The 10,607-nt window shown below is 41.5% G+C and overlaps 1 long non-coding RNA gene across 1 annotated transcript; it reads right to left on the reverse strand.

The window, feature by feature from the left end:
• Positions 1-4,925: 4,925 nt before the first annotated feature.
• LOC118165902 lies at positions 4,926-10,587 on the reverse strand. The gene is made up of 2 exons (XR_004750281.1): positions 5,266-10,587; positions 4,926-5,149 (listed from the first exon to the last, which is right to left on the reverse strand). It is a non-coding gene; the product is annotated as an uncharacterized LOC118165902 (long non-coding RNA).
• Between the last annotated feature and the right edge of the window lie 20 nt (positions 10,588-10,607).

Below are 10,607 nucleotides of genomic sequence, written 5' to 3' on the forward strand. Positions count from 1 at the left end.
CTGGTTTCATCCCCATGCAATCCCAAGCATCAACATGCCGAGAGGAGCGTGTCTGGGACAACTTCCAGGGCTTTGGCTGGAAACTTTGCAGGGGCAGGGGTGTACGGAGCCCATCTCCCACATATTGAGTGGGAGCATCACATGGGTGACAATTCATCTGTGTGCATTTTAAATGGAAGCACTGCTTAGATTTTGAGAGAAGGGTTGTAGAGAAGAGTGCTCCAGGCTGTGGATCCCATGCAGACACACAGAGTTTGGGTATTTACAGTATTTGATATTTCCTCCTGGAAAAATGGGCATTTTTGACTATTCCTCCTTGTGCACTGAACAAGCACTGCCAGGGAAGAAGACCAAAATGTGTCTGCAAAGCTCAACACCAAAGCTGCTACATTAAAATAAAATAAAATAAATCTAGTTTCTGAGCTCCAAATATTGTTTATACTCCAAATACTTACAGTATTACAAATACAACCATGGGACAGCTAAATGTTTGACAGTCTTGGACGATAATAAACAATAAAACAGGTTTCCATATCATCCAACCCTGGTGAAACAAATATGAATGCAACAATCATAAGAAGCTCACTGAAACTTTGTGATTGAAAACAGCAGAAATATGTTCTGTCTCTGCAAACATTCTTCTCTGAGTGTTTCTCAGAGAAGTGTTTCTTCTTCTGGAAAATTAAAAAGACATCAAGAACAAATCCTTAATCTTTATAATCTTATTATTATAATAAGATATTATATTCTTTATAATAAATTATAATCTTTATAATAAATTTTTGAAGATAGTACAAACACTGAAGATTTTGGAAATTAAACTTCTTGGTGAACATTTTATCTTATTTTATTATTTTATTTTATTGATTCTGAATGACCAAACATCCAAAATTTAATATCACAAAATTACAAAACATTCACATCTGATACAGTTTTCACTGAACTTGTGCCTCCCGCTACAATCTCAACAATGAAAAACTATCAAGATTAAGAATCCAAACATGTTTCCTGGACAGTCTGGTCATCCATAATTGTTGGAAGCAGCCATTTCTCTTTGTTGCCAAAATATTGTCTATCATTTGTTGCCTGATACTCCTGGAGGGACTTATCAGTGTTTATTAAACATTTTGAATCTGCTTTGTAAAGTTTCCATTCAATGCTAGTTGAAATGTGAATTATTTATCATGTTTTTTTTTTCTCTGCTTTGTTTTTCCAGCTTTATGAAGGACAACACATGGGCTTTGATAAAAACTTTTGACTGCTTTTGAGTGCTGGAAACACACAACTAAATTTCTGTAGCAGCTGCAGGACGAAGGTTCAACACCGATACTTCTTGCAGGGGTCCTCCAGGATGGTGCAAAACAAAGTTTCCCCTCATATTTCTTTTGCACATGTTTATCCAGAAAAAAAAAAAAAAAAAAAAAAAGTAATTTTTCAGTGCCGATGACAGCAGTTGTCAGAAAGCTGTTAACTTTGTAAGATAAATGAATTATTCTCCCCAAAAGTCCAGCATACAAATTCCCACTGACTTCTATGAGGCCAAGTTCAACCCAAACAACTCTGATGGCTTCACCTGATGGCTGGGGGAACAGTTCCACTTTCATCCATGGCTTTTAGACCATGTTTTGAGAAAAATAAGGATAAATCAAGACCCTTCATGGAATAACAAACTATCTGTACCTTCTGTTGAGTGAGAAACTGAGCTCAGCACTGGTATACAGCCACTATATTCACTCTGTCACCAGCTCAGATTTCAGAAATAGTTCATCTTGGTCTTGCTTTGCTTGAAGCTCTGAGAGACAGCAGATGCCCTGTGTCAAAGAAGCACTAATGATATAATGAGAAATGGCTTTGGACAGACATTAATTTGGAAATGTTGTGTGAATCTAAGTCCAAAGCTCTGATCTTACTGCTTAAATAAACTCGTTTCTCTGTATTTCAATGTCTCTTCTGCATGGAGAGAGTGGTTATTGCTGTGATTCATGGGCATGTAGTGAAAACAAGTAGGCAGTAGGGACCAGAGCATGAGCTTTGGAAATGATGAGATGTAAACCATGTATGTAAACCATAGTATCTTCTAAAATCACTGAACAAGCAGGGTTTCCTTGATTTTAGGTTCCATTCTGACCTCGTTGTCCATGCAATTTTCTGCCTTCTTTTTTTTAGGTGCCCGTTCCAGCCAAGATGGCAAATCAGTTTAAATGCTGCAGGGACTGGCGCTTTAAATGCTAACCGCAGAGCCATGTTTGCACAGAGGCCCCTGCATCACTGTCAAGGAACCAAAAAGCAAGTGCAAACAGAGTTGTGCTGACTTTATGGCCCCTTACAAATCTTTTCTGGCATATGGGAGCATTACGTCTTAACACACCAAAACGAGAGAGAAGCATTTTATCACTTCTCTCTGCTATCGTCCCGGACCTGTCCTCACACGCAGCCTCTATTGTGCACGCACATTTGGAAGAGGCTTTCAGATAAACATCAAAATGCGTCTCTTCTGATGTCAAGCAGGAGAGCTCTTTGCTCTCATTGAACCATGACAGAGGGCAGCTTATGTTCCTGGCAGCTCGGGCCCGGGGCCGGCACACTGCAGCAGGAGCAGCGTGATGAAAGCTGGGGCTTGTACCAGCAGGCAATCCCACCCCACAGCCTCTCCCCATGGATTCCCTCCCTTTGTTTCCTATTCATGGGCAGGAAGGGTTCAGAAGAGCACCAACCTCCCAGGCTCTGAGACTGAGCAGCATAAAGAAAGCCACTGTTATTTGCTTAGGTCTCTACCAGATTTGGGAAAACTTTATGTATATGGGCACTTTAACAATTTACTGTGTATTTCTGTCATTTTTCCAACTCTCTGTTTTGTACCAAAACCCAGATTCAACCTTTTGTTTCACGGTACCTGGATGACAAATCTAGCTTAGCTCGTTGGCTTCAGTGGAACACTAACCACCTTTGTGGATTTTAATCTCCATTCATAAGCCAAACCAGCTTTGGGAAGTGCCAGTTTTTCTGCCCTATTTAAGGAAAATCATGATTACTCTGTCTCTAACTTCACTATCCTGTTTAAGTAGGATAAACCCAGGCCTAAAAACACATCCTTATTCCACTTTGAGATCCAGGCAAAGCAAGAAGAATATGACCTGGTGCTTAGGGACATGGTTTAGTGGGTGACATTGGTAGCAGGGTGATGGTTGGACCAGATGATCTTGAAGGTCTTTTCCAACCTTAATTATTCTATGACTCTATGTTTCATATTAAAGAAGTTCAACCATGTTGTGCTCCAGACAAATGGTCTGTTATATGGCAATTGGCCTCTGGTTTGTCCTGGGTCTGGGGGCAGGTGAAGGTGACAGTACGCAACAGCAACCCTGCCACTTTTATTTTAATCTTTAATTTTATCTCCTTCTTTTATTTTACCTGTCCCTCTTTATCTTTCACAACTCCTCTTTTCACATGCACCTCCTGTCTTAAGCAGGATGAGTGAAAACATTAATACTGAAATAACGCCGCGTTACATACTTACTGAGGACTATTTAGGATCCCAGCTCCCACTGGTTTCAGGATCTGGGCCTCCACCCTTATCTCTCTGATTAAATTATTAGCTTTAAAATCCTTCACCATTTTCAACCTGACAATAAAGCACAGGAAAACATGGCTGCAAGATTCATGAATATTTATTTTTTCAACAGCAAAGGAGCAAGTTTACCTAACAGCTTTGCTAACTGATTGTCTGCAGAACAAGGAAGTTATGGCCATGTTAACGCAAGCAGTAGTAGTTTATTGTTTTAGTAGACACTTCTTTTTCCTTTCCTTTGAATAAACACACCATAGGGTCTGGGAGGACGTGTGCCAAGAGCATTACTGAGCACAGCAACAGCCGAACAAAGCGCGGCAAAAGCACAATCCTAATCATAACAGAGCAAGCAAGTATTGTTACAAATGTTCCCTTTAGTATGGAAATGAGCCAGGGGTAATAAAAACACCATAAAAATGTCAAAATGACTGATCACCATGAAGCACTGGCCTTTTTATAACCAAAACTTGTAATGAACTTTAAAAAATGCCTGTGTTAAGAGAAATGCCATTTTTACTTAACTTTATTGTTCGACTTATCCTCACTTCGCTGCGCAGTTAAATGACTGCAGAAGAGAACGACTTCAGAAGGCCATCAGTAAAGATCTGATTGAGATTAAATGGCATTCAAGCATGATGGTGGACTCTGGATGGAAACAAACTGTTAACCAGGGCATTAGCATTAGCACTGCTACTGCCTCTTTATGAGAATATGGGGCGTATTTAGGTACTAATTATTTGAACAGCAGCAATAAAACATAATGTTTAATGACATACAAATGAAGAGCTGTGTAACTCGTGTAATTCCATCAGAAAATGCTCAGGAACAGCAGCTTGACTCTTTAATTACTCAGATCAAAGAAAAAAAGGCATTTTGAAGTCAGCTCTAAAGTGTTATTTATTACTCCTCTCACCAAAGCATAGATTGGCTTGGATAGAAATAGCACTGCAGACTGGATTTGGTTAGTGAAAATGGGAAAATGAAAGAATATTCATTGCTTTGCTGATGCCCATGTATATTGTGGAATATATTAAATCCTAATTATAACAGACTGACAGAAGTGAAAAGAGAAAAGGAAGAAGAAGTGTAAAAGTTAAGTTAGGAACAAATAGAGGTCATTGTACCATGCATTGCTCTCATTGATCAGAAGCTGGTGAGCACACACAAAGATGCCCGGGCTAAAAAAAAAAACAACGTAAAGTGGACATTCTCTTTCCTCCAGACTCCACACAAATATGTGTGTGCCACTTAACAGTTAATGCACCAGCAGTATTTTTAAAATGGTTTTATTCTCAACTACAATGACCCACTTTTTATTGTTGTTTTTGGTTTTATTTTGTTGCTATTTTTTTTTTTGGCATTTTTAATAAACTTTTGTAACCTACAAATCTTAGCCCAAGAAACACTTTTCTGGTATGACAGGGTAAATAGAAAGTCAGAAATACCTACCGATTCCTAATTAGTGGCATTTCTCCCAGATCCCCAGTGCAGAACCAACCTGGCCAGCGGCCTGGGTACATCCCAGCACATTTGGTTGGCAGACCCTGGCTGTTATCAGGCCAGTACCTTCCTGCCTCATTTCTTCCGCTGTGAAATTCTCACTGAGATCCATAGGTGGAACCCACTCCATAAAGCTGGGTATGTTCGTGGCTGTGCCCCTTGCACCCTCACTACATGGATCACAGGCAGAGGAACACACATGGGTGCCCTTTCTGTGGTCCAGCACACATTGGGACTGGGTGTGCACAGGGGACCTGCAGGGTTCACTTTGGCCAAACCCCACAACCCAAGGCGTGAGCCCATACATACCTAAATGCGTGCCAGGACAGCACTGCCTCCACACCAGGGCGAGAGCAGAGCAGGATCCTGCCCCCTCACATGCACGGCATATAAGGGATTGAAGACACTCCACCAACAAGTTTAAGCAAGTCAGCAGGCCATTAACTACATGTGTTTACATTCACATGCACATGTAAATCCTTCATGACACTAACTGCAGCAAATCCAGAAAGATTTTCCAGAACACTGATAGCGTGGAGGAGTGGGATGTATGTACACACAGGGCTCTGCCTCTGTTTACACAAGGGGTTATTTGCAGACACAGTAAATGTCGACGCACAACTCCGTTTTATATAAATAATGCCATTACTTCAGTAATAAGCCAGAAAATGCTGAGACGGCACACATAGAGCCCAGAAGCAAGCGGAGCTGCAAGCAGCAGAGCTGGGTGTGCAGCCCAGGCCCACGTGCCAGGCGGTGCTGTCAGGCCTGCACTGCACACATGTGGTTACCATGCTCATCAGTCCCTGCCCGGCCTGGAGCAGGGACCCACGCTTCCATCTCCTTGCTTCAGCCCAGCTACGTGTCTTCAGGGCCAGAAGGGACCACTGGATGAGCCCACCTGGTCTAGATCTATCCCTTAGGCCTAACAATGTTCTTAATACCTTGCACCTGACAGAGGCACCCACAAAGCACCCAGACTTGATTTGGTTCTTTTGAGAGATGCAGCCCCTATCCCTTCCCTTGATAGCTCCTTCCAAAGTGTGTGCATTTCCCATTTAAACGTGCCTGGCTTCTTGCTCTGGCCATTAACTCCTGTCACGTCTTTCTCTGCCAATAGGCCCGCCAGAACAATGATGTAAGTTTTACAATGTCTCCATGCCTCTAATTGATTTCCCAATGGATGCTGTGGTGTTTTTATTATTATTTTTTTTTTTTACTGGCATCTGCAAGAGCTGGAATGGATGTTCTATGTGGAATAATCACTGACCTTGGGGCATTTGGAGGCCTGGGGACACAATGTACACCATGCTGGCAGAGGTGATGCCTAGATACCAAAGCCATGAAAAATTCTTCATCAGTCTTTGACCATCTTCCAGTTTATATCCACTGCTACATCTCCCAGGGGCTTTATTCCATTATTTCAAACCTCTGAAGAGTTTCAGACAGTCACAGAAGTGGAGCTGACAGAGAAATATTTCCTCTTTCCCACCACATGTGTACCATTTCCTCACGGGGTGGTTTGGGTCCAAGGTCCAGGTCAGGCCAAGATGAAGTTTGGTTGAGGGCCAGCTGAACTTGAAAGTGTTACAGCTTGGACATATGCTGCCTCCGAGAGAGTAGTGAGACACCCACACATTCACCCCAAAGGGCTGGAAGCACTGGGCTTCATCCTGAAATCCCTGCTCTGCCCTGGACACTGCATTTCTGCCATCAAGTCCAGCAACCCCAAATTTTCATCTTCCTAATTGTAGTTTGGTTCTCGTTGCAGCTATGGCATTTGGCTATGGAGGTGAAGTGACCAAAAGTAGTCTTTATTCACTAAAAAAATTTGAAAACTTTTCCAAACCACTCTAAAAAGTCTGCTCTGGATTCACAGCACCTACACAAATCATCAAATCATGGTGCAAAAATAGTTTGGCAGTATTGTGTGCTTCATCAAGCCAGCATATATTCCTCCTATATACACACACGCATGTACACACACTCACACACAGACACACCACCACACCACCACCCCTTCCGTCAAAGAAATGTTAAATTTATACAATGCTATCACCTAGGAGCATACTTTTTTCTAGCTTTTATTACACAGCACGGCCGTACGAATGATGTGCCATCCCGTCTCTCTTTGACGTCCTCAGTTACTGTATTTGCCACTGTTTGAAAAATCACATGTCACTTTTTATTTGTAAATGTCTGATAAAGGTTTTCAGTTTAAAAGGGCTAACAGTACAGGGATTGTCCACACAGTTTAAAAATGCCACACACAAACCGACATGTAAGGCCATGTTTGATCTGTAATGCAAATAAAGTAAACAGAGATGGAGAGCTTTAAGCCTAAAATTCCTTTGATCTTTGAAGCCCCGTGGCTTTAAAAGTACAACTGCCTTCTGTATCACAGCCTGGCATGCACATCTATATGCCTATGTGTATACATGTATGTATGCATAAAGAAAAAACTGTGTTCAAATTAGGATCAGTAGTTAATAGCAAGACTGGTTTCCTGTAAATGCCCTGTATTCATAAGCAAAGATTAGTCCAAATCTTGTCCCACTGGTGAAAAACAAATTCAGACATGAGCAGGACCTGGCAGAATTTATTTAGGCTAAGGAAGACTTTGCAATACATGCAAGGCACAATCAAGCCCTAAAAAGAAATGGCATGCAGTAGGCATGGGACAGAGTAACTTGTAAGAGCACTTACGGGTGTTCCGTAGAGGCAAAATAATTCCTTGAAACACAAAACCCACCCAGGCCCAGCAAGCCAATGCAAGACCCAGACAATATATACAATACATGTGCAAATCGAGACCTCTGTAGCATCTCACCCCAGAGCTGCCTTCTGAGTGCAGTGGCTTTGCTGCAGCTGTGCTCAGACTGCAATTGCATTGTCCATGCTGGTGGGCTTACTGATGAGTTCCCTCTCTGTTAACATCACTAGAGGTTTGTGTTAAAAGGCTGGAGCTTTTACGGGCAGGAGGAAGCCACTTCTTCCACCTGAGCCATCTGGCAGTATGTGAAGTGTTCATGATACAACACTACGTAGTGCCAGGATTACAGGGGCAGAAGGCACCAGCAGAGAGCCTAATGCTCAGTGTGGAAGACTGTGCCATGTGGGATGTGCAGGATTGTTTCTTCTAGCCCACTCACTCTCTCTGAGGGTCAGTGATATAGCTGCCATTTGAAAAAAGGGTCATAAGACCATCTCTTAGGGTTTGCATAGAGCTGAACCATATAAAACCGATTATGCACCTCCTCCTTTGAAGCTGGTATCAGTACTGCATGAACCATGTGTCCCCTGGCTGTAGCACTGACACTGATAGCTGAGAAAAGACCATGGGCTTCCAGGTGAATCCTGTTATCTGCCAGGCTCCTAACACTGCTGAGATGTGCAGTAGCTTGGTGCCAACCACAGTGCAAGAAGTAGCTTCCCATAGGTGTGAGTTATGAGACGTAGCCCTTAATCTCTCATGGAAACAGCCACGTGCTGCCTTCTTAAAATAAGGTGACACAATTAGTGTATAAAGGCTTTTTGGCTTTTTCCATGAAATGACTCAATAAAATGTAGCCATTAGGAATGCTGCCTACGTCATGACTTACATCCAAGCAGAGCCCTCAGTGCTCATACTTAATTCTCCCTGAAGCTGTGGGGATGTATGCAGAGATACCCGGGATCTGAACTTAACTTTTAGAGGCTTCAAAAATTTGTGTTAACAAAGTTTAACTGAACCATCCTGCTTCCAATTTATATATATATATATATATATAGGTTGTGTAGTTATACTCTACAGAAAGACCATCTTGCTATCAGTGGGCAGGGACAGGGCCACCGACCTGGGTGGCTAAGGCAAAAAGGGGATTTTTTTGGAGCAGCATGTGTTGGTGAAGGAAAACGGGAGCGTATGTGCTTTGCTGAATGAGGGCCCATCTCACAGTGCTACGGCTGAGCAAACAGGGAGCTGTTTGGTTTGCTGATGATCCAAACAAACCGGTAGAAGAATCACTGCAGGTCAACCCAGAGCAAATAATTTTGGAAACATTCAGAGAAAAAGAAAAGCCTAAAGCACTGTTTTGTTTCAGGTTAAATGAAGTGTTTCACTTTAAATTGGAGCAGCTGGTTTGCTGAAGATTTCTCTTTTGCAGAACAGAAATTACTTCCTTCTCAAAGGAAGTAATTTCAAACTTAAAAATTGGTGTCTCATTTTTTTTTCTTCCCCATGAAACACAACAGAACAGCAAACAGTTGCTGCATTACTGAACCTGCCTTGTCTAAAGAAACTGTGGCCACTACAGGGTTAGATGCCTCTCTCTACTTGCAGCAGAAAGGTTTGCACCTTCCTTCTTGAGGGGAGCAGCTGCCTGCGCACTCCTCTTGCTGCACCCAGCTCACCCTTGCCGGTTCCTCTAGCCTAACAGCAGTGTTTACAAATGAAGGGCTTCACCCCGTGGCATGTTTTCCCCTCCCAGGCACCTGAGGCTGAAGCTCATTTTACAGGCTCACAAATTACGATGTTTGATTTACAAAATTTTCTTTTGAAAAGAAAAACCCCTGCAGGTTTGTGATTAAAAAAAAACAAATGTAACCTCTTCCCCACTCCCCCAGCACACCCTGCCCTGAAAAAAAAAAAAAAAAAAAAAAAAGATTTATTATTTTTTTTAAGCATAGTGAAACAGATTTCCCTGTGAGCAGAGATCTTTGCTACTGGAGATGACAAGGGGTCCATGGGAAGTGATCTCGCCACTGCACACCCTCACAATCAGCATTTAAATGATGGAAAATTCCAATTTCTAATGGAAATGATGGCACTGGCAGTACCTGAGATGATGCTAGGAGAGTACATGTGGTTGGTGTGAGTAAGCATACAGATAGATGACCTCCAAGTTAGGAGACATATGGTTGGTTACATGCTACATTGAGTGTTTTCTGAGCATGGCATCTATAGAACCTGAAAAAAAAATCTTTATTTTCTTTGATCAAAAATATGTATAGAAATGCCTGTTTTGAGGAAAATATCATACATTTTTTCTTGTTTAACAAAATAAATTAAATATACATGACTTTGTTTAAACTCTATATAGAATTACAAAGGTTTTATATTTGTAATTGGATTCATTTCCAGTCCATATAGGTATTTAATACGGTCCTTATTTACTCTCTTTTCTTTCTGTTTTTACTGTCGTTTGAACTGAAATGTAGTCGTATCATTTCCAGACTGTTATCTGTGGGGAGGGGGCAACCACACACAAGCTAGGTGAATATTTCTCAAATGCAATTTTTCCTACAAGATTATTATTTCATTCTCTTTTTTTTCTTTCTCCTTTTTCTAATGTTTATACGTATTTTGCATTGATGTAGAAAATCCAGTAGCTTGTCACTGTAAGCCATCAGAGAAAGACAGTGTGTTTTGCTTTCTTCGCCATCAGCAGTTCAATTATTATTATTATTATTATTATTTCTTAAATATAAATATAAAGGTGTTCTGTACAATGTTCCTCTTTCCTTCCTTCCTTCCTTCCTTCCTTCCTTCCTTCCTTCC

The sequence above is a fragment of the Oxyura jamaicensis genome, chromosome 4, assembly GCF_011077185.1.
Source record: "Oxyura jamaicensis isolate SHBP4307 breed ruddy duck chromosome 4, BPBGC_Ojam_1.0, whole genome shotgun sequence".
NCBI classification, from domain to species: Eukaryota; Metazoa; Chordata; class Aves; order Anseriformes; family Anatidae; genus Oxyura; species Oxyura jamaicensis.